Source organism: Pristis pectinata, chromosome 1, assembly GCF_009764475.1.
Source record: "Pristis pectinata isolate sPriPec2 chromosome 1, sPriPec2.1.pri, whole genome shotgun sequence".
Lineage (NCBI taxonomy): Eukaryota > Metazoa > Chordata > Chondrichthyes > Rhinopristiformes > Pristidae > Pristis > Pristis pectinata.
The window spans coordinates 117,640,805-117,665,243 of record NC_067405.1 but is presented as its reverse complement, the minus strand read 5'-3'; the positions used below and the strand labels follow the sequence as shown (position 1 = coordinate 117,665,243).

The 24,439-nt window shown below is 42.7% G+C and overlaps 1 protein-coding gene across 7 annotated transcripts in view; it reads left to right on the top strand.

Annotated features, from left to right (window-relative positions):
* Nucleotides 1-7,066: 7,066 nt before the first annotated feature.
* Nucleotides 7,067-24,439, top strand: part of inf2 (inverted formin 2) — an 80,153-nt gene continuing 62,780 nt past the window's right edge. For all 7 annotated transcript variants that reach the window (XM_052018131.1, XM_052018123.1, XM_052018115.1 and 4 more), the window contains exon 1: nucleotides 7,067-7,225. The gene's annotated coding sequence lies outside the window, so the exon portion shown is untranslated. The remainder of the gene's footprint in view (nucleotides 7,226-24,439) is intronic.

The window sequence follows — 24,439 nt, the reverse complement described above, 5'->3', positions numbered from 1 at the left end:
GAGCACTGACTCATCAGCTGGAGGAGGACAGATGTTGGTGATCAGGAAGAGACTTCCTTGTCCATGTTTCATAAGATAAGGTGAGATATCTTTATCAGTCACATGTACATCGAAACACAGTGAAATGCATCTTTTTGCGTAGAGTGTCCTGGGGGCAGCCTGCAAGTGTCACCATGTATCTGGCGCCAACGTAGCATGCCCACAACTTTCTAACCCGTACGTCTTTGGAATGTGGGAGGAAACCGGAGCACCCGGAGGAAACCCACGCAGACACGGGGAGAACGTATAAACTCCTTACAGACCATGGCCGGGTTTGAACCCGGGTCGCTGGCGGTGTAAAGCGTTACGCTAACCACTACACTACCGATACTATGTGACGATGTTGAGCACTCCAAGGACTATTTTTTCCCATCTGTATACCACTGTGCTTCCAGGTCTGGTGGCCTGTCCCACCAGTGGGACAGGATTTACCCAGGCATTGTGGAGGGGAAATCTGCTACATTATGTCAGACTCCTCTAACGTGTCCGAATTCAGTGCCAGGATTGATGTCAGGTGGCTGGTCCAGTTTTCCTCCTTCTCTGTCCCAACATAGTGGTGCTGCTGCAACCAAGTGTCAATCACATGGGGTGGGTCTGGAGTCACACATAGACCAGACCAGGTAAGGAAAACAGATTTCCTCCTCTTAAAGGCATCAATAAACCAGATGGTATTTTATGAAGTCCAGCAGATTTTTGTGATCACCCTGACTAAGGCCTGTAGTGGTTTATCCAAATTGCAGATTATTAACTGAATTTAGATCGCACAGCTGCATTGGTGGGACTTGAACTCAGGTCTCTGACAAGTCCAGGCCTCTGAATTACTAATCCGATACCACTGCATCACCACCTGCTACAGTCTAATTTTTCCCTTTGACCAAGCAAGGGCAACCACCGGAAACCTGCAGGTACATTCATTAGATGAGAAGACCTGGCTTTGGTGTCATTAGTGGGACCTGAATTCAATTTTAACCCTATGTGGTTTCTCTGCCGGTGTCACCAGTTTGAAGGAAGAAACCCAGGAAGTTCATTTTCAGAAGATAGTTATCCCTTTAAGGCCACAAGTAGCTCTACATCCCCACTTGGGCTTCGCTATCCTGGCCTCCCCCACCAATCGAACTTTCTAACTGCTTGCAAAATTCCTATTCTCCCTCACAGACCACATGGCACTTCCACCAGTTTTGACTCATGACTGAAAGAACAAATGAGATTCAGCAGTTAAACTGCCTCGTGCCAAGAATTAGGCAATTTCTCAGCACAGCTCCATTCCTACCATGAAGTTAAACTGAAGACTTGGAAGACTGAGAAATTGTGGGGGTTGGTGTTCAGCAGGCTCTTGTTCAGTTCAGATAAAAGCACACAGTCTACATTTCCATTCTGGAAGACTGGGAGTATCAGCTATTGGTTAGAGTTGGTCAGAACTGGAGGGACAGCTAATCTAAAAGTAAATTTTAATCCTGTAACAGGGAAGTATTGCCTCACTCCTTAAAACATAGAACACAGAATAGTACAGCACAGGAAAAGGCCCTTTGGCCTGCGATGTTGTGCTGAACTAATTAAAATAGTAATTAAACACCTAACTAAACTAATCCCTTCTGCCTACACAATGTCTATGTCCCTCCATTCTCTGCAATATTCATGTACCTCTTAAACGCTTCTATCGTATTTGCCTCCACTAGCATCCCTGGCAGCGCATTCCAGGCACCCACCACTCTCTGTGTAAAAAACTTGCCCCGTACATCTCCTTTACATTTACCCCCTCTCACTTTAAATGTATGCCCACTAGTATTAGACATTTCAACCCTGGGAAAAAGATGCCAGCTTTCTATCTACACCTCTCATAATCTTAGAAGCCTCTGTCAGATCTCCCCTCAGCCTCCCCTGCTCCAGAGAAAACAACCCAAATTCGTCCAACCTCTCCTTAAAGCACATGCCCTCTAATGCAGGCAGCATCCTGGTACAAGGTAGCCAGGAAGGAGCTTAAGAATGGACTTAGGAGAGCAAGAAGGGGGCATGAGAAGGCCTTGGCAAGTAGGACTAAGGAAAACCTCAAGGCGTTCTACTTGTATGTGAAGGAGGATGACTAGAGTGAAGGTAGGACCGATTAGAGATAGAGGAGGGAACATGTGCCTGGAGTTGGAGGTGGTAGGGGAGGTCCTTATTGAATACTTGTTTCAGTATTCACCTGTGAGAGAGACCTTGAGGGTGGCATAAAACAGGCTGATAAGCTGGAACATGTCGATGTTAAGGAGGAGGATGTGCTGGAATGTTTGAAAAACATTAGATAGATGACCCCGGGGCCAGACAGGATATATCCCAGGATATTACGGGAGGCAAGGGAAGATATTTCTGGGCCCTTGGTGATGATCATTGCGTCCTCACTGGCCACAGAAGTATTTCCAGATGACTGGAGGGTAGCAAATGTTCTTCCTTTGTTCAAGAAAGGGAGTAGGGACAACCCTAGGAATTATAGACCAGTGAGTCTTACTTCAGTGGTGGGCAAATTATTGGAAAAGATTCTTAGGGACAGGATTTATGAGCATTTGGAGAAGCATAGTGTGATTAGGGATAGTCAGCATGGCTTTGTGAGGGGCAGGTCATGCCTCACAAGCCTGATTGAATTCTTTGAGGCAGTGGATGTGGTGTATATGGACTTTAGTAAGGCATTTGATAAGGTTCCCCATGATAGGCTCATTCAGAAGGTTGGGAGGCATGGGATCCAGGGAAACTTAGCTGTGTGGATTCGGAATTGGCTTGCCCATATTCTGCCTGGAGGTCGGTGACTAGTGGTGTTCTGCAGGGATTAGTTCTGGGACCCTGTTCTTTGTGATTTTTATAAATGACTTGGATGAGGAAGTAGAAGGGTGGATTAGTAAGTTTGCAGCTGACATGAAGGTTGGTGATGTTGTGGATAGTGTAGAAGGTTGTTGAGGTTTACAATAGGACATTGATAGGATGCAAGGCTGGGCTGAGAAGTGGCAGATGGAGTTCAACCCGGAAAAGTGTGAAGTGATACACTTTGGAAGGTCGAATTTGAAGACAGAATACAGGGTTAATGGCAGGATTCTTAGCAGAGTGAAGGAACAGAGGGATCTTGGGGTCCAAGTCCATAGATGCCTCAAAGTTGCTGCGCAAGTTGATAGGGTGGTTAAGAAGGCAAATGGAGTGTTGGCCTTCATTAGTCAGGGGATTGAGTTCAAGAGTCGCGAGGTAACGTTGCAGGTCTATAAAACCCTGCTTAGACCACACTTAGAATATTGTGTTCAGTTCTGGTCGCCTCACTATAGGAAGGATGTGGAAGTTTTAGAAAGGGTGCAGAGGTGATTTGCCAGGATGCTACCTGAATTGGAGAGCATGTCTCATGAGGATTGGTTGATCGAGCTAGGGATTCTCTCTTTGGAGGTAAGGAGGATGAGAGGTGACTTGATAGAGCTGTACAAGATGATAAGAGGCATAGATCGAGTGGGCAGCCAGAGACTTTTACCCAGGGCAGAAATGGCTAACGTGAGGCAGCATAATTTTAAGTTGATTGGAGGAAAGTACGGGGGGGGGGGGGGGGGCGGATGTCAGAGGTAAGTTTTTTTTACACAGAGAGTGGTGGGTGCATGGAATGCGCTGCCAGGGGTGCCCCTGAAGTCACCCTGAGGTCTGTCACAGCTGCGAGAACCTGAAGCGTGCCATAAAGACATTGTCCTGTGTCCCCCAAACATTGTCTAAAGCCTCAAACGCACTGGCCAATTCAGATTTGTTCTGTAAGTGCACAGCGTCAAAGTATTTCCAACCGAGTGCGAAGCAGCTTGAGTTTTGCAGCTTCCCCCAGTTCTATTGTTGATGTTAAAACTGGTAGAAGTGTGAGGTAGTCCTGGAAGGTTTTGTTCCATTGTAGCCAGGTTTCTGGTGTTGGTTTTGTCATAGTTGAGGCTCAAAATGGATTGGGTGCTTGAAGTAGAGAGGCCATTCTTGGTTTGATCCTCGTTACCATTTGCTATGTATGCACGGAGACAACGGTGTGGTAGAATAAACATCTTTACTCATTCACTTACGATATTTATTTATTAGTCACATGTACATCGAACACACAGTGAAATGTGTCTTTGTGTTACTGAGATTGTTCTGAGGGGCAGCCCGCAAGTGTCACCACGCTTCCAGCACCAACATAGTGTGCCCACAGCTCCTAACCCATACGTCTTTGGACTGTGGGAGGAAACCGGAGCACCCGGAGGAAACCCACACAGACTCACGGGGAGAACGTACAAGCTTCTTACAGACAGCGGCGGGTATTGAACCTGGGTCGCTGGTGCTGGCGTTACGCTAACTGCTACACTACCATGCCGCCCCAAAATAAAGAAACTGAGCAACCTACAGTTGTAGATCAACGAGAAGGTCAACAGAGACCTAAAAGCGCGCAAGCCCCTGAAGTCCTGCACCAAAAGTGATGTTCCACGTGTAGGAGGGTGTCTTCGCTCTGCCGAGCGATTGACTGGCAGGCACACGCATGCAAGTAGGCGTGCGCATGTGTGCTTGCCAAGTTCGTGCCATCAATCTGCTGGGCGATCGACGGACCGGCATGTGCATGTGTACAGGTGCACGCATGTGCATTCAGCGCATTCGCTGCGTTCTCCATATGGTTCGTCTGTACGGTTCAGTTGACATAAATGCTATTCAATTTCCCACCGCACAGCTGTCAGCATCCAAAAAAAATCCTTTATCCATGTGATTCTAAGCAGTTTTACAGCCAAACTTAAAGTGCACATCAAGGAGTTACTGTTAGTTTATGTTCTGTTGGATTGAGTTGGTGCTGTACTGAACCCTGGTTTCAGAGAATACTCTTTTAGCCAATGAGAGATGTGTAAGAAAAGGTTGTACAGGATTTCCAACTATTTCATGGACCTACCTTTTCAGTAAGAAAACTTAAAAGTGGACCAGTAATGAAATCTCCAATGAGGAAGAAATATTCAATTTCTTTTTTTTAATCCTTTATATACAAAAGGACAAAGAATTTATGACCTAACCCATACAAATACCTTGCACTCAATGTCAGCAAGACCAAGGAATTGATTGCGGACTTCAGGCAGGTCGGGAGAACACGCACCAATCTTCATTGAGGGATCAGTGGTGGAAAGGGTGAGCAGCTTCAAGTTCTTGGGTGTCAACATCTCAGAGGGTCTATCTTCGGCCCAACACATTGATGCAATCGTGAAGAAGGCACGCCTGTGGCTCTACTTCATTAGGAGTTTGAGGAGATTTGGTATATCACCAAAGACTCTTGCAAATTTCTACAGCTGTACAGTGGAGAGCAATCTGACTGGTTGCATCACTGCCTGGTATGGAGGCTCCAATGTGCAGGATCAAAAGAGACTGCAGAGGGTTGTAGACTCAGCCCAACTCCTTCACAGGCACTCCATCAGATGTCCTACCCACCATCGAGGACGCCTTCAAGTGTAGGTGGAGCTTGAAGGTGTCCACGATGGTGGGGAGGACATCTGATGGAGGAGGAGGTACAGGAGCCTGAAGACCCACACTCACCATTTCAGGAACAGCTTCTTCCCCTCCGCCATCAGATTTCTGAATGGTCCATGAACCCATGAACACTACCTTGTTATTCCTCTTTTGCACTATTTATTTATTTTCGTAACTTATGGTAATTTTTGTGCCTTTCTGTCTTGCACTGTACTGCTGGCACAAAACAACAAATTTCACGACATATGGCAGTGATAATAAACCTTATTCTGAAATAATCTCTGTTTAAGTGGGACCAATCAGTGGTACAAATATCAATTAAAATATAAATAAATACAGCTATTTCCCAATCAGAACATTAATAATTTGATCTTTTTAAACTAAAATTTCAAATAAATGCTGAAAAAATCCTATTTTTATCTCTAAACATTTCCAAAATAAGCCAGAAATTGTAAATAATTACCTTCCAAACTGTACTCCAAAACTAAATTAAAATGCCATTGACCACCTGTCCCTGAGAACTCCACAAAGTCATGCTTGGCACAGAATTCTGACTTACTAGAAGAATCCACAATTTTCTGTCTGATTCTCCACTTTTATCTCATTCTATTGAACTATCTACCATTTTATTTCAATGATGATGAGAACCCAAGTGGTTTTGCAACTCAAAAATTATCTCTTCGAGGAAGACATGGTAGGAGATAGAAAACAAAAACAAAGGATTCCACATGTGCAAACACCAGGCAGAGATATCAACCATATCTTTGCAGAATAAAAGTCTATCAATTTGCTTGAGGAGCAAAAGCCTCATCATTTGTATCTAACCGTGGCAGCTCTTCTAAGTACATATTTCTGTTTGCACATTTCTTCCACCATTTACAATGGAGGTGAGTATTCAGCTCCCAAGTATCAGTAACCCCACTATGCTTGAGGCTCTTTCTGCAAGTGTGAGCTGGGACACTTCTGTTAAATTTCTGATTTTTAATTCTTAATTTTTACTTAAGTTAAAATATTTATTTTCTTAAATATAAACAGAAATCAATGTATGTTAATTCTAAACTGAACAACAAGAATTAGGATTAACACCAGAGGAAATGTTCTCTGTGCTGAGCAGAAACCAAGTACAGTCAGGAATGTGTTAATATTTGAAGTCCCCTGAACAATTCCTGAAATGCAGCAAATGACTGCAGTGTGCCACATCTGATTGCACTCAAATATTTAAAAAAAACCTAAACCAATTTGTGGAATTTATCTTTCCCAAGCCATTAATTGCAATGGTTATTAAAATTTAAACTTTCTGTTTAATTATGAAAACAGTAATCTTTAAGCTGTGGAAGATTTCTACAAGTTTCAACATAGAGATCAGGATATTATTAAGAATGTCAAATGACCAAAGCTTGGAGTGTGTGTTTCTCTCAGATGTGAAATATGACTCCTCAGTCTATTTCAGACCAGTTTTAGAGGAATTCGCAACAGACATTCTACGGTGGAAGAAAACTCTTCTAATCAATGCTCCAGGCACAGGGTGGAGAGAAGGAGTGGAGTGGCTACACCCCGGATGAGCAATGCCGGTTGGAAAGGAGTACAGCTGCTGCTGTATTTGCTGCTCAGATTGCTTATCAATGCCGGCAAAGCAACACACAGAACTGACAGAAAAAAGCTATGTGAAACTTGGGTTTATTGACTATTTAAAGACCAAAATCTACATCTGTACAACTGGAATTTAACGGTAAGTGGCTAAGTTCTGCTATATTCTAATTCAGATGCCAAAGTCTAAAAACTAGTTTAACTGAGATTCTGCCTTGAAGCCTATTTATATTTAAATAAATCTATATAGATTTTGATACATGAAATATGATAACAGAATTTTCCTTTGTGAAATCTTCCGATGCTAAATTGATACTTTATGTTCCCAGCTTTGAGAAGAGTCATTGACTCAATACATATTACATCCGATAATTCACTTTACAAAGTATAGACGTTTCTGTCTTGTACTCAAATACAGCAGCCAATTTACAGGCAACTCATTCCACAGATGAACATAATATTCAAATACCTGTGACATTGCTGTGCTCTGTGGCATTATTTAAGATAGAAATATTGGCCAAGGTATCAAAACTAGCTGTTCTTCTATAAAATGTGCCATGGAATCAACTAAGTCCAGGAGCTGACAGGCTAGACATTCCACTTGAAAGCTGTCACTTCTGACAGTGTACCACACCCTAGTTATCTACTGAAGTGCCAGACTAGCTTATGTGTTTCAGCTCTCTGAATCAGAAATAAGAATGCTACAGAAACGGACTGAGTTTACTCTGAATCATTTTCCACATTACAGGAAAAGGACCAGAGTAAACTTGCAGGGTTAAAAGGAATTAACATCATAAAGCTCAGTGGATAACATAAAGAAAAAAATGCAGAAGTTTTTGTGGCTCCACCCTAGACTAAGGAATTTTCAGTTGTTATAGTCACTGGATCTGGCGTGAATAAGTGTTGCTGCAATTTTAGACTGCATACACTAAGTAGATAGAGAGTCATATGCTTTAAACTCCAGTTCAAAGATGTCCATCACTGACAAATTAGAATGACACTTATTTTCATTGAGTCATTTCCTTTATTTGACAGCAAAGCGCTAACAGACTTGGTTAAGAATAGACTTATCTACTTAATACTAAGTAAGATCTTCCGAAGTAACTTTCATATGACAAACTTATCCTGAAAGTATGGTTGTGAATCAAGATCTCTGACACAAATTACTCAAGCTGGGACAGCAAATAAACTTGCGGAGTGACCACAGTACAGTTTGCTTAACCCTAACAGCAACAACACAAACTGATGATACATCATATTTTGTCAAATTTCATAAGGACATAGAAGGAAGCCATTTGACCCATCCAGTTTATGCCAGCTCTCAGAGCTACCCCATTCTCCCACTTATTTCCCTATAACCCATGATGCTGAGTGAACTAGAAAGCTGACAAGAAGGAAATGTTCTCCATGAACTCTGGTGGCCCACTGCCTCTATAAAGGATAAAATGCTGGCACAGCAGCTAAGTTACTGAATATATCATTAAGAGGCTTGGACTAAAAACTCAGAGAGACCCATTTCAATCCCTCCATGGCACACATGGAATCTTTAAAAAAGACTTCTGACTGGACAGTGGAACTAGTAGAGCTTCACATCTCCAGAAGCTTAGGTTCAATCTTAATCTCTGGTGTTGTGTGTGAGGAGTTTCCACCTTCTCTCTGTGAATGTCTGGGTTTCCTCAGATGATCTGGTTTCTTTCCACATGGAACATTACAGCACAGGAACAGGCTCTTCAGCCCACAATGTTGTGCTGAACTAACTAAATTAATGACACCTGCTCCCTTCTCCCTGCACATGGTCCATATCCCTCCATTCTCTGCATATTCATATGCCTATCTAAGAGCCTCTTAAATGCCTATATCATATTTGCCTCCACTACCACCCTTCTCTGTGTAGGCACCCACCGCTCTCTGTGTAAAAAACTTGCCCCACACATCTTTGAACTATCCCCCTCTCACTTTAGACACATGCCTCCTAGTTTTAAACTTTTCAACCCTGGGAAAAAGGTACCGGCTGTCTACTTTATCTATGCCTCTTATAATTTTATAAACTTCCTCAGCCTTTGCCATGCCAGAGAAAACAACCCAAGTTTGTCCAACCTCTCCTCATAACACATACCCTCTAATCCAGGCAGCATCCTGGTAAACCTCTTCTGCATCTTCTCCAGAGGCTCCACATCCTTCCTATAATAGAGCGACCAGAACTGAATAGAATACTCCAGATGCAGCCTAACCAGAGTTTTATAAAGCTGCAACATAACTTCCTGACTCTTGAACTCATTGCCGCGACATAAGAGCAAGCATGTCATATGCCCTCTTTACCACCCTGTTAATTTGTGCAACCACCTTCAGGGAGCTATGGGCTTAGACCCCATGATCCCTCTGTACATCAACAATGTTAAGGGTCCTGCTATTACTATCCCTTTACATTTAACCTCCCAAAGTGCAACACCTCACACATGCCCGGATTAAACTCCATCTGCCATTTCTCTGCCCATACCTGCAACTGATGTATATCCCGCTGTATCCTTTGGCAGTCTTCTACACTATCCACACCACCACCAATCTCTGTGTCATCTGCAAACTTATGAACCTACCCATCCACGTTTTCATCCAAATCATTTACGTATATCACAAACAGCAGAGGTTCCAGTATGGATCCCTACGGAACACCATCAGTCACAGACCTCCAGCCAGACATCCCAAAGACACGCAGGTTGATAGGTTAATTTGATCCACTGTAAAATTTTCATACTGCGCAGCTGAGTGGTGGAATCTAGGGGAGTTGCAGGGAATGTGGGGAGACTAAAATGGGATTAGTGTAAGATTAATGCAAATAGGTGTTTGATGGTTGGTAGGGATTTAATGGGCCAAAGGGTCTGTTTCCTTGCTGTATGACTGGAGTAATAATCACCAGAAAGATATGTGATTGTTGTAAAGATGCATCTGGTTCACCAGTGGCCTGCAAGAGAGGAAATCTGTCATTAATTCATGGCCTGGCCTATATGTAACTCCCTAAGCAACAATGAAATTGACTCTTAAAAGGCAAAGCAAGCCACTCAGTTGTAAAATTACTGCTATAATGAAATAGAAACAGACAACTTATGTATTGAATTTGTGACAAAGTTTCTCCCAGTCTACTTTGCAAATTCTTCATTATAAACATCTGGGGACAGGTGTCTAAATTGGGAGAATTTAGTCAAACTCTGTTATTGTGCCTAGTCTAGTCTAGACTACAGTCTAGTCAAGCATCAATCTGACATAGTAATACTTACAGAATTGTACCAAATTGACAATGCACCAGGCTCCTCCATTCTTCCATAACAGTCCCAGTGTGTGCCTTATCCCATCAAAAGGACAGACCCAACAGAGGAAGTAGCACTGCGGTTTCAGGCAAGGAGTAGTACTTGGAGTCCCCTCTACTGACTGCAGACCTCAGGAAGTCTCATAGAAGGACAAGGAGACCTCTTCCTGATTGCCACTTATGGGGCAAATGGCTGAGACTGCTTGTATTTCTCAACTTTGCCGATATACCCACCACTTCCACAGAATGCCATTATCTGTGCCCCATCTAGAGAACCCCTTTCTACTTTACCTCACACCTGATTACTGCCTTGCTACTTCTTCAAGGAGCACCATCCCAAACTCGTTGCCAATGTAACACCTGTAGACTCTTTCATTCTGGTGTTTCCTAAGGCAAGTAGCAAGGGTAGAGCTCCTAAACAAACACCCCTTATTGAAGGAAATCAACCAACAACAGTTTAAAATTTACTACAACCAACTTGTCTGTTGACTGCAGTGGAAACTCAGCATATTTTCCAACTTTAAACCTTCTGACCCAGAAATGGGAGTGGTTGTCAGAAATCAAGTTTCTGGCAGAATTGAACGAATTTCAGATGGTCCCTCTGTATTCAGAAACATGGCCTAAACAAGATGGGAACTGAAACTCATAACCCCTTTTTCATAGGTCAATGCTACAATTTTGTTGATGCTTACAATAACTGATTCTATTACACACAAGGTTCTGAAATTGCTGTCTCTTCTTTTTTTTCTTAAGACTGATATCAGAGTTGACAATACAATCACAAGAACAACAGTAATATAGAGCTTAACTTAGGGCAGTTTAGTGAGCAAGTCTCCAAAAAAACTTGGACTATTCAGATGAAGGATTGAGTTTCATTCCCACCACAGGACCTGAGAAATTTAATTTCAAATAACCTGGAACAGCAGGCTAGCAGGAATGAAACAAATGGACTTTTGACAAAAGCCCAACTGGTTCACTGCAGTCCTTCAGGGAATAAAATCTGCCATTTCTTGACAATTTGGTTGAATCTTGTGTCGCTTTTTTCATTGTCTCCAATAGATCAGCTTCTGAAATACTCACATTATCACATAGCTCCCCAATATTTTCTATTTTCCTAGTTGTCTTGCCGGAATTAAGTGCTTTATGCATTCACATTAAATAGAAGACAGAGAGTAGGGATGGAAGGCTGTTATTCTGGCTGGAGGTCCATGACCAAAGGTGTTCTGCAAGGATTGGTGCTGGGACCTCTGTTGTTTGTGATATATATCATATATATCCATGATTTGGATGTAAATGTAGATGGGTGGATTAGCAAGTTTGCAGGTGACATCAAGATTGGTGGAGTTGTGAACAGTCTAAAGGACTATCAAAGAATACAGCAGGATACAGATCAGTTATAGATATGGGCAGAGGAGTGGCAGATGGAGTTTAATGCAGGCAAGTGTGAGGTGTTGCACATTGGAAGATCAAATGAAATGAGAAAGTATACAGTTAATGGAGTTAATTGCATTGAGGTACAGAGGGATCTTGGGGTCCAGGTCCATAGTTCACTGAAAGTGGCTATGCAAGTGGATAAGGTGGTAAAGAAGGTGTATGGCATGCTTGCCTTCATTGGGAGGGGTGTTGAGTATAAGAGTAAGGAAGTCATGCTGCAGCTACATAAAACTTTAGTCAGACCGCACTTGGAGTATTGAGTGCAGTTCTGGTCGCCCCATTATAGGAAAGGTGTGGAGACTGTGGAAAGGGTGCAGAAGAGGTTTACCAGGATGCTGCCTGGATTAGAGGGTATGAGCTATAAGAAAAGATCGGACAAACCTGGGTTGTTCTCCCTAGAGTGTCGGAGGCTGAGGGGAGACCTGATAGAAGTTTTTAAAATTATGAGAGGCATAGATAGGGTAGACAGTCAGAATCTGTTTCCCAGGGTAGAAACGTCAAACACCAGAGGACATGCTTTTAAGGTTAGATGGGGAAAGTTTAAAGGCAACGTGAGTGGCAAGTTTTTTTTTAAACGCAGAGAGTGGTGGGTGCCTGGAATGGTTTACCAGGGGTAGTGGTGGAATCAGGCAGTTTCGTGGAGTTTAAGAAGTTTTTAGATAGACACACAAATATGAAGGGATATGGACTATACACAGGAGGAGGACATTTAATATAAATTGGGATCAAGATTGGCAAAATATTGTGGGCCGAATGGCCTGTCCAGTGCTGTACTGTTCTGCGTTCTAAATAATCTCCTGTTGTCACAAGGTATCTCTTTCTATCACATAGTTCAGCTATCATTCTAACATCTGATTTCCAAATGCAAGATTTGCTAACTGCTGTCAACACACAAACTCTATCATGTTGTTTGAATTGTTTCTTCCATGGCTTGAGTCATCATTTTGTTTTTGTGTGAGCTGTTAGTTATTCTCCCCTCAAATTTTGGTTGAACTAAGCTCAGTTTCTTCTATCAGTAACGTGGCAGGAATATACCTTGGTGTGGAAAACAGCTTAAATGTACAGTATGCTAATGGATGGCTCATTTCCAAAACCTGCAGAGTCTTGTCATAATTGGGTTTTTTCTTTAGTTCTTCCTTGACAATTCTCATTGATCTCTCAGCTTGGAAGGTGTGTTGAAATAATGCACACTTGACACCATTTTGTTTCAAAACACAATTCACAAGAGACATGAGAAAATGAATCTCAAATATTCACAACAACAGAATGCTCATTGCTAAGCTCTTCTAAAACCTGTCAACACATTCGTTGTGACTAATCTGTTTATCACAACCTTGCTCCCTCAACAAATCAATTTGTCAATTACAGTACAGTCTCATGCCTTCATTTGGATATTTGTCTGATTCAGTCCATCTTTTTAAGGATTTTTCCATTTTAGAACATTGCCTTTTTGTATCTTTTTGGCTATTTCTATTGCGGTAACTGGAAAATCACCCAACAATGCTACACATCTAGTTAAGATGTTGCAGTACAATTACAACACCCAACAATGAAGAAAATTGCTCAAGTTTGTCCTGTCCACAGAATAAAAATCACGCTTTTGCACCCTATGCCTGAATTCTCACATAGTATCCATGACAGCATTTCTTCAATAGCATTTTGTTTTGAACTTTTATATTGACATGAGAAATTGACCCGTCTTTACATTCTCAATGTAGCCATTGTAAGCACTGGCATCACAGGATCAAGGATTGCTACCCAAGGCTACTGGTTTGTAATCAAAGTAAAAGGTTTGGCTCAATAAGAAATTCTGATTTTCTTTTACTCCAAAGGCAATGAATCACTGGAGGTTAACATACAGTACAGGAAGTAATAGGGTAGCAAACAGAGGATTTGTTCACAAGAACAAAGTTGCCTTACTGAAATTATACAGGGTCCCGGTGAGACCACACCTGAACTACCGAGTACAGGTCTGGTCTCCCTACCTGAAATCGAGGGAGGACAACAAAACTACACCAGATTGATTCCTTGAGTCGCTAGCCCAGTCAAGCTGCAACACAGGACTACTGATGTGCTTAACAGAATAAACACCGTGCAGTAGACAAAGTAATGTCAAAATCAAAGGATCAGATCAAAGCTCTGAAGTCCTGCCATGTCCAGTTGCGATTGGTGATGAACAATTAATCAGCCAATAGAATAAGGAGGTTCCAAGAATATGTCCATCCTCAGCATTGGTAGGGTCCAGCATGAGAGTGCTAAAGAAAAGGCGGAAGCATTCACAACCATATTCAGCCAGAAATGCTTAATATATCACGATCTCGACTTCCTTATGCAATCCCCACCCACAGAAGGCAGTCTTCAGCTCATTTTATTCATTTCATGTGACAATTAACAAATGGCTGAGAACACTGAATACAACTAGGGCTATGGGACCAGCAACATCCCAGCTATATCCCAGAAGACTTGCACTCCAGAAGTTGCTACACATCTAGTTAAGATGTTGCAGTACAATTACAACACCCAACAATGTAGAAAATTGCTCAAGTATGTCCTGTCCAGAAAAGGTAGGACAAATCCAGCCTGGCAAATTACGACCCATCAGTCGACTCTCAACTGTTAACAAAATACTGGAAGGTGTCACCAATAGTGATATCAAGTGGCATTTGTTCACCAATAACCTGCCCACCAGTGCCCAGTTAAGGCTTCACCAGGAACACTCAGTTCCAGACCCAGTTCCAATCATGGAACAAAAAGCAGAATCCCAGAGATGAAGTGAGAGTAACTGCCCTTGGTACTGCGGCAGCATTTGACTTTGACTGGGCATCAAAGAGTCCCAGTAGTACTAAAGTCAAAGGGAAAACATTCCTGTGGTTCTCATCACACTTTGCCAAAAAGGTGAACAGACTTGTCAGTCATCCAGGTCCCGAAGATCACTGTAGGAGTCTCTTAAGGCAATGTCCTCGGCACAATTTCAGCTACTTCAACTTCCTTCCATCATATGGTTGGAAGTGGGGATGTTCATTGTTGATTTGCACAATATTCATAATTCCCCAGTAGATAAGCCCGTCCATGCTGGCATGCAAAAGATCTAGCTAACATTTAGGCACAGGCTGGTAAGTAACTGGCAACGTTCATGCCACAAAGGTTCTAGGCAATGATCGTTGAACATAAAATAGTACAGCACAGGACGGGCATTACGGCCCACAATGTTGTGCTGAACTATTTAAGCCAATGACTCTTGATTAATCTAATCCCTCTTCCCCACACATTGACCATATCCCTCCCTTCTCTGCACATTCATCTTAGAGTGTCTTAAACGCTCCTATGCTATCTGCCTCTATCACCACCCCTGGCAGGGCATTCCAGGCCCCCACCACTCTCTGTATAAAAAAAACATGCCTCGCACATCTCCTTTGTACTTCTCCCCTCTCACCTTAAATACTGTATATGGCCTCTAGTACTAGACATTTCAGTCCTGGGAAAAAAGATACTGCCTGTCTATCTATGCTTTGCATAATTTTATAAACTTCTATCAAATCTCCCCTCAGCCTCCGCCATTCAAGAAAAAACAGCCCCATTTTGTCCAACCTCTCCTCATAGCACACGTCCTCCAAACCAGGCAGCATCCTGGTAAACCTCCTCCGCACCCTTTCCAAAGCATCCACATCCCTCCTATAATGAGGTGACCAGAATTGAATGCAATACTCTAAATATGGCCTAACCATGTTTTATAAAGCTGTAACATAAATTCCTGGCTCTTGAACTCAGTGCCTCGACTAATGAGGGCAAGCATGCCATACACCTTCTTTTCCATCCTATCAACCTGTGTGGCAACTTCTAGGGAGCCATGTACTTAGGCCCCAAGATCCCTCTGTTCATCTATACTGTTAAGGTTCATGCCATAACTGTGTACTCTCCCTTTATGGATTGCTGGATTAAACTCCATCTGCCACTTCTCCGTCCATATCTGCATCATTTCCATCATGGGATGTCTAATCACCGATCCGTGACAATCAATGATATTTTCATTGACAAGTCCTCCACCATCAACATCCTGTGGGCCATCACTGACCAGAAACTCAACTGGGCCAGGCCCATGACTACTATGGCTGCAAGAGCAGGTTAAAGGCTGGGTTTGCTATGATTCACATCCTGACACCTCAAGGCCTTTCCACCATCAACAAGGTGCAAGTCAGAAGTCTAATGAAATACCAGAACTGGAAACACCTGACTTCACCAGCACAAAAACAGATCAGAGTCTACCTAGAAAGATGCTGCCACAAGCCTCTTACACCCCAAAAAATCTGAAGATCAGTGCCTTCACTTTGGACTCACTAATTGTTGGACATAGCTCTCCAGTTTGGAAAGTTCTAGGTAGGATTGCCTCAGGTCCTTGATGGTGATCTCTTTATCTAAGTAACTTTATCCAAGTCTAGTATTTGTTTTGAACTGGAAGCTTGGAGACCTGAGGGTGAAGCAGTTCCTGATTTCTGCAATGCACCAATCCCTTCTGTCAGACCCTGCTGTTTTGTCTGAGTCTCCAGAAGCCACAGGCTTATAATAACTAAGTACCATCATTTACCAATATATACTTCAAACTCTCCCTAACTCTTTGCCAGCAACTAGAACAATCTCCTGGTGTTAAAGGAAGTACCTTGCCTCAAGTTGATAGCTTTACAAGAAATAGATGAACGAACAATGAGTCACACTGAATCTCTTCAACCCTTACTTATCTGACTGAACAAATATACTAAAAAAGCACATAACTATTATCCTCCCAAAACATCTTTTTTTTTCAAAAAATAGAAGCTTATTATTGAGGAAGCCTGGAAATCCATCATTGACAGACTTTGTCAATTTGGATCAGAGACTACCACACAGAGCTTTTATACACTGCAGCCATTCCTGTATAGCAAACAACAAAATCTCCCATGATTCTGAAATAAACATTCCATTTGCAAAAAGCTGTTTGATCTAAATGGAGCAAATCCAGAAAAACCTTCTTTGAAGTTATGGAAAAAAGTCACATTTATAATTATTTTATGCAAAATCCCTGGGGCTATTTTACATTTTCAGTTCATGATTTGTGACAGGTTGGTTCAATTATATGGTTTCTTACCACATGTAGCATTTCATAATTGCAAAGCAAAAAATCTCAGCATCACTATTGAGGAGGCCTTTATACCTGGATGCCTCTTAAATATGTTCATCATCACTTTTATGATTTCTGCTATTAAAAAAATAGTCATACTGACATTTAATCTGTACTGGATTGCATATGGGTTCAACTAACCTGAAAACTACATTGAGAATTCAGACAGAATGATCTTTATACATCTCCATTATTTATCAAGCAGATGCAGTTAACACACAGGCAGTGGGTAGAAACCCCTCAGACAGTACCATTTTCTTCAGCATATTATATTCATGCTGGTGCGAGCCAGCACTTTTTTGCAGACAGAAAAGATCAAAAAGCCTTTACAAGTGTAAACACAACCACCTGGCATTTACTTTTCATGACAACTGATAACTTGCTCATTTAAATTGCTGATCCTACAGTATTCAAGACCATACAACTGCTGTTGCTCAATCTCATCAATTTCTGCTTAACAGACAATGAAGACTTGGTGAGATTATTCCATCCGGATCCTGAAAGTGTTTTACGAACACACTGTAAAACCTACAGTTGGTGATGGATGGAAAAGACCAGCTGGACCATTTGGCCTGTCCAACACAAAAGTGATGCAATTCAGCATTCTTGGCCCCCAATAAAGCCCAACCACCCACAGATTACAACTTCCTGGAAGGGAGCAAGTAGAGACAAAATAAAACAGCAGGGATATTTCAAGCAATGAGGACTTCTAGAAATTCCTCTCCAGTTCCTTAAGGGGATAAAAAGTAATTCTATTCGACAAAAGTCAACGTGAGGCACAGGACCCAAGATCCCAGCTACTTTGTGTACAGTGATAACACCAACCAGCAACTCATCCCCAGGAACCTGGACTGTGAATCTGCATTCACTGAATAAGCTCTTGCTCCAAAGCTCCATTACTATCTGCAAGAATAGGAACCTCCAGTATACTTAACTTTCCATTCTTTCTGTAATTTATAAGCACTTTGCCTCCTCTAATTAACATCTCTAATTTAAATAGTCTATTCATATGGATGCAGCTTTCATAATTTTAAATACCCATATCAAATCTCTTTGAACACTATATGTTTTGTGGAATAAAAATATCAGCTCTCCAGGCAAATGATAATAACTATGTTACACTGTAGCCCTCCTCTGGATCATTTCCAAGGCCTCTTCAAGCAACACCAAAGCTTGACACTACATTTTAAAAAAGGTCAAACTCATATTATGCAGCACATCCTTTACTATCAGTCACAGGATCCCCATTAGTGCAGATTACATGACTGCAACCTTGTGGCATGCTGCATGCAACTTGCAAGATTAAATTGCAAGGTTCCAAATGCATCCTCTATGCATGCCATAAACATGCAGGGCTTGCAGTGATGATGTCTATAGCTGTGCAATACCCATTTAATGTCGGCCTTGTCAAATTAGGCTGTGCTCAGTTAACATAGGAAGTCCCATGTTCTCTTTCAATGTAGAAGGAGACCATTCAGCCATCAAGTCCATTCCAGCTCTCAGAGCAATCCCATTTGCCACTCTTTCCCCCATTCCCATTCTCTCTCACTTGCCTATTAAGATCTCCCACCCTGATTCTCCTGCCATTCACCTACACTAGAGGTAATTTACAGCAGTCAACTAACTCTCCAACCAGCACATTTTGGGATGTGGGAGGAAAGCAGAGCAGCCATGTGCTCAGAGGGAGAATGTGCAAACTCCCCACAGACAGCACCTGAAGTCAGGATCAAACACAAGTCGGCAGAGCTGTGACTAAGTCCCGCACTACCATGCCGCTTAATCAGGTCTGAACAGCAGGCAGAAGCATTGCATTTGCAAATCTTTTAAGGGATGTGCAATGATGTGCCAAGTTTCCACTGTGCCACAAAAATGCTAGCACCAACAAGAGGAAGCTTAACAACTTGCCATTGGCATTCAATGGCATTAGCATTGGGCACTCCCCTGCTATCGGATTCCTGGGGCTCACTGTTGATTGAAAGGAACTCAGATCCATCAGTAGATTGCTGTGACTGTCAAAGTGCATTGGAGGCAAGATACTTAACAGCAAGAAACTCAGCTCCTGACTTCCCAAAGGTTTTCAACCACTCACAAGGCACATCAGGATTTCTGTAGAATGTGTTTTACTCATCCCCAAGATTGCAACTGCAAAGGTACTGATTAATTTTTTAAGTTATTCAGGGCAAAACAGCTCTCCGCATTACTGCTCACCTGCACTACCCTGAACATTCATTGTTGCCCAATATCAATGCAAGGGTTTCACTGGTATAAAATAGATAGCAGCAACTTATCTTCACCAGCACACTGAAAATCTTTAACCTCTAATGTTTATTCTAGAAGGACAAGGGCAGCAATTGCTCAGGTATTCCAACTCCTGAGAGTGGACACCACACTAACATGGAAAATATATCCCTTTTCCCATGTGCAACATTCATTCCCTATGTTACATCTGCTCAACTACCAGCCCTACAGGAATTTCTCATCATAAGCACTGAAGCAAATCAGGAAGGCAGGTTTTCATCCTGTGCAGTGGCCATTGGGGATTATCATTATAATCTGATCTCGCATATGTAATCATGATTAACGCACTCCATCATGGCATTGATCCCATGTCTTTTGCTGTATTATTTTACTGTTCATTTGTGCATAGATTATGAATGCAAGAGCCAAGCAAATCATCGTGCTAAGCAATTTTATACATAAAATCAATACAAAATCACTATCACCCTCGTGCATTCCCTTCACGCCCATCCCATCCCTATTCCTACTTACAGATGCTGTAGTTGCTGGTGGAGAGCTGCTGAGTGCAGTAGAGGAGGTTATATGAAGGATGAGTTGGGACCTGATGACCTGGGCTTTAAACTCCACTGTTTCACCATGATGGGCCACATAGGAGTGGCAGTAGCAGAAGCATGAAATGCTCTTACTCTGAGAGAGGACAACAGAGTCTTTGTGCCACTTCCCCAAGACAGGGTATTAGCAATCCTAGTAATCTGGTGGGGAGTGGAGTGCCATAATCCTCTCAAAGCCCCTTTGATGCTAATACTGGAGTTACGGGAGCAACTGTGTAAGGTTGCACGGCAGCAATCATACACTGAGTGTGCTGCAATGGAAGCTGGGACATCAGCCATTAAATGCTGCATCTTGGTTGGTTCATCAGTGTTGACATGGAATTGCCACAGCTTCCATGTTGGAGAGGGTGGACTCAGGGCTCTGAGCAAAGCTATGAACTAGGTAGGAGCTGGATGTCCCACACAGACCTTCTGTATTTCGATGTGCATGCAGGTCAGCATTCATCTACAGGTTGCCTCATCAAAGTATACCTGAGTCCTCTAGAGCAGCACTAATGCCTCCTCTAGGGAAATGCTCTCTGCTTTGAGCTGACTGCATTTTATTTGTGCCTAGTTACTCACTTCATGCAGATCCGTAATTAAACTGCCTGGGCCACCAGCATCTGAGAAGGTGCACGTGGGTGTCATATGAAGTAGTCCTTTCCTTTTCTAACTTATCAACTCATTGACTGGGCTGAGGCTAAGGGATTTCTTGGGTATCTGAAGTGAGGAAGACACAAGGCATGTTGATACTATCTGCACATCACGAGGTAGAAGGGATTCTGGATGATGAGGTTGTGGGATACATGAAGTAGCATAAATGCTCAGAAAATTGTCATCTTCAATAATCTCCAATCCTCCTCGGGTTATATTGCAAGTGCCCTCTCTTCAATGCACCCTCGGCCATCCATCCCACCTACTGCTACAGGTGTATGTGTGAGAGTGTGTGAGAGAGTGTGAGAGAGTGTGAGAGAGTATGAGAGAGTGTGAGAGTGCGTGAAAGAGTGTGAGAGAGTGTGAGAGTGTGATAGAGTCATATAGTTATGCAGCGCAGAAACAGGCCCTTCAGCCCACTGCGTCTATGGCAACCATCATGCCTATTTATATTAATCCCACTTACCTGCATTAATTCCAATCCCTCTATGCCTTGCTCATTCAACTACCTGTCCAGATGCCTCTAAAATGTCATTACTGTTCCTGCCTCCACCACCTCCTCTGGCAGCTCATTCCAGATACCAACTGCTCTGTGTGAAACATTTACCGCTCAGATCCCCTTTTAAACTATGCCTTCTGGTTTTAGGCATCCCTACCATGGGAAACAGACACTGGCTATTTACCCTATCTATTCCCCTCATAATTTTATATACCTCTAGCATGTCACCTCTCAGCCTCCTTTACTCCAGGGAAAACAGACCAAGCCAGTCCAAATTCTCCTGATAACTCAAGCCCTCCAATCCAGGGAACATCTTTGTGAATCTTTTCTGCACTCTCTCTAGCTTAATCACATCTTTCCTGTAGTATGGCAACCTGAACTGCATATGATTTTCCAAATACAGCCTAACCAATGTGTTGTACAACTGTAACCTGATGACCCAACACTTGTACTCCATGCCTCTGCCAATGAAGGGAAGCATGCCATGCACCTTCCTCACCACCCTGTCTACCCAAGTTTCCAATATCAAGGAACTATGTACTTGTACTCCAAAGTCTCTCTGTTCAGCAACACTCCCCAGGGGCCTGGCATTCACTGTGTATGTCCTGCCCTGGTTTAACTTCCCAAAATTCATCACTTCTCACATGTCCGAGTTACATTCCCTTGCTCGCTTTCCCAGTTGATCTAGATCCTGTTGTAACCTCAGGCAACTTCTTCACTGTCCACTATACCACCAATTTTGGTGTCATCTCCAAACTTACCAATCAAGCCACCAACATTCTCATTTAAATCATTAATATATTTGACAAACAACAGAGAAAAACGGCAAACATGCAAATCATGCACAAGGTGCTCACTCAAATGTACTGTGAAAGCAGCCCCTGCACAAGATCCCATGCATCGACATTTCACCACATAGCTTACACTCAAATAAATCTCTCCCACTGTATCTCTGTTTTACATTAAATCATCCTAACAACATTTTCACACACTATTTTTGCCTGTGCTATTGTAGCAAGACTTTTGTAACCCAGGTCCCTACCCTGCTCAACTGGCTGTAGAAAACTTAGTGGTCCTTCTACTAGATACAAAACACAACCTTTATTTACACTTAGCACAATCCCCAACATAATATCCTGCCTCCATATCTGACTGGAGAATTTTTTTTCCTCCAAGGTTCTAGCACCAACATAAATGAAAAAACAAGATGCTGGAGGAACTCAGCAGGCCAGGCAGCATCTGTGGAAATAAACAGTCAAACGTTTCAGGCTCTGACTGTTTCGGGATGCTGCCTGCTGTTTTTTGTTGTTGTTTCTTGTTGTTTTTTCATCTAGATTCCAGCATCTGCAGTCTTTTATTTCTTCAGCACCAGCATAAATCATTGCAGCAGTTGCAAACTTGCAGAGAGTTCTCTCAAAGCCTTCATCAAGAGCATAAACCAAATTTTTATATTAGACCTTAGATCTAAATATTGTATGCCAGCTTTTCAAAAGCTTACAGAAATTAAGCTTGGCCTGGATCTTGTGCTTTGTGACATTCCTCATCACAGACTTCAAATAAAGATAAAGCCACTAAGATCTAGAAACCTCTGTGGAGCGGGCTTTCCGTTCCTGATATCACTTGTAGTCAGGCGTCAGCTCTCTACAATCTCTGACATCCAGCAACAGTAATAGCACTAAGTAAGTTGAGCGGCCGATCACAATAAAACATTCTCACGGATAGCAAGACAGAAAATAAAACACAATTTTGATTTGAACACAATTTTGTCTTATGTATAAATAACTTGGATGAGAATGTCTGTGGTCGGATAAGTAAGTTTGCTGACGACACAAAAATTGGAGGAGTAGTAGATGGCGAAGCAGGTTGTGAAAGGATATAAAGGGACACAGATCTGCATGGTGGACTGGTTCAGAAGGTGAGATCACATGGGATCCAGGGTGAGTGAGCCAGTTGGATACAAAATTGGCTTGGTGGAAGTAGTCAGAGGATGGTAGTGGAGGGTTGCTTTTCAGATTGGAGGTCCGTGACCAGTGGTGTGCCGCAGGGATCGGTGCTGGGTCCCCTGCTGTTTGTCACACGTATTAAAAATTTGGATGAGAATGTCGGTGGCAAAATTAGTAAGCTTGCGGGCAACACCAAAATTGGTGGTGTGCTGGACAGTTACAATGGTGTCAGGATCAACTGGGAAAGTGGACAAAGGAATGGCAGATGGAACTTAACTGAGACAAATGTGAAGTGATGTATTTTGGGAAGTTAAACGAGGGCAGAAACAGTGGGAGCCCTGGGGAGCAGAGAGTCCAAGGAGTAAAATTAAAATTTTATTTACAGCGTGGCAACAGGCCCTTCCGGCCCAACGAGTCCGCGCCGCCCATTTTAAACCCAAATTAACCTACCCGTACGTCTTTGGAATGTGGGAGGAAACCAGATCACCTGGAGGAAACCCAAGCAGACACGGGAGAACGTACAAACTCCTTACAGACAGCAACGGGAATCGAACCCCAATCACTGGCGCTGTAATAGCGTTGCGCTAACCACTATGCTACCGTGCTGCACATACAAGTACATAGTTCCCTGAAAGTAGCGACACAGGTAGGCAAAGTGGTGAAGAAGGCGTATGGCATGCTTGCTTTCATCAGGCGGAGCACTGAGTACAAGAGTTGGGAAGTCATGTTACAGCTGCATAGGACGTTGGTGAGATCACACCTGGAATACTGTGTGCAGTTCTGGTCACCACACTATAGGAAGGATGTGATTAAGCTCGAGAGGATGCAGAAAAGATTCACAAGGATGTTGCCAGGACTGAGGAGCTTGAGTTATGAGGAGAGATTGGAAGAGCTGGGTTTGTTCTCACAGGAGGCTGAAGGGTGACATTATGAAGGTTTGTAAAACTATGGGGGGCATAGATAGGAGTGATAGTCGTAGTCTTTTTCCAAAGGCTGGGAAGCCTAAAACTAGATGACATAGGTTTAAGGTGAGAGGGTAAGGATTTAAGGGAGCTCTGAGATGCAGATTTTTCATACAGAGAGTGATGGGCATAGGGAACGAGGTAGAGGCAAGTTCAATCACAGCATTTAAAAAGCATTTGGACAGGTATAAGGATAGGAAAAGAATAGAAGGATATGGGCCAAATGCCCATATTGACATCACAGTGGTTATTAAGCAGTCATTGTGCTTAAAAATTCATTTACATTTAATGCTGCACAACAATGTACTCAGGTTATTTTACAGCAGAAGTAGGTCAAAATTACATCTGGTTGTCATCAGATCTCTGACTTGTGGATAAGATTGTTAAAGGAAAGTAGAAAAGGGCAGGTAACCATTGATCACATCTGGATTTCTGTGTTTAACTGTGCATGTGAGAATTCCAGAAGTTGCTGTTTCCCATTGCAATGGCAGCAACTGCTGACAGTCCCACTGCAAAATCCAGGCCTCTCTCATCAGCAATGGGATTTCATACTTCAGCAGAAACCCAGCAGGTTATCAACAGG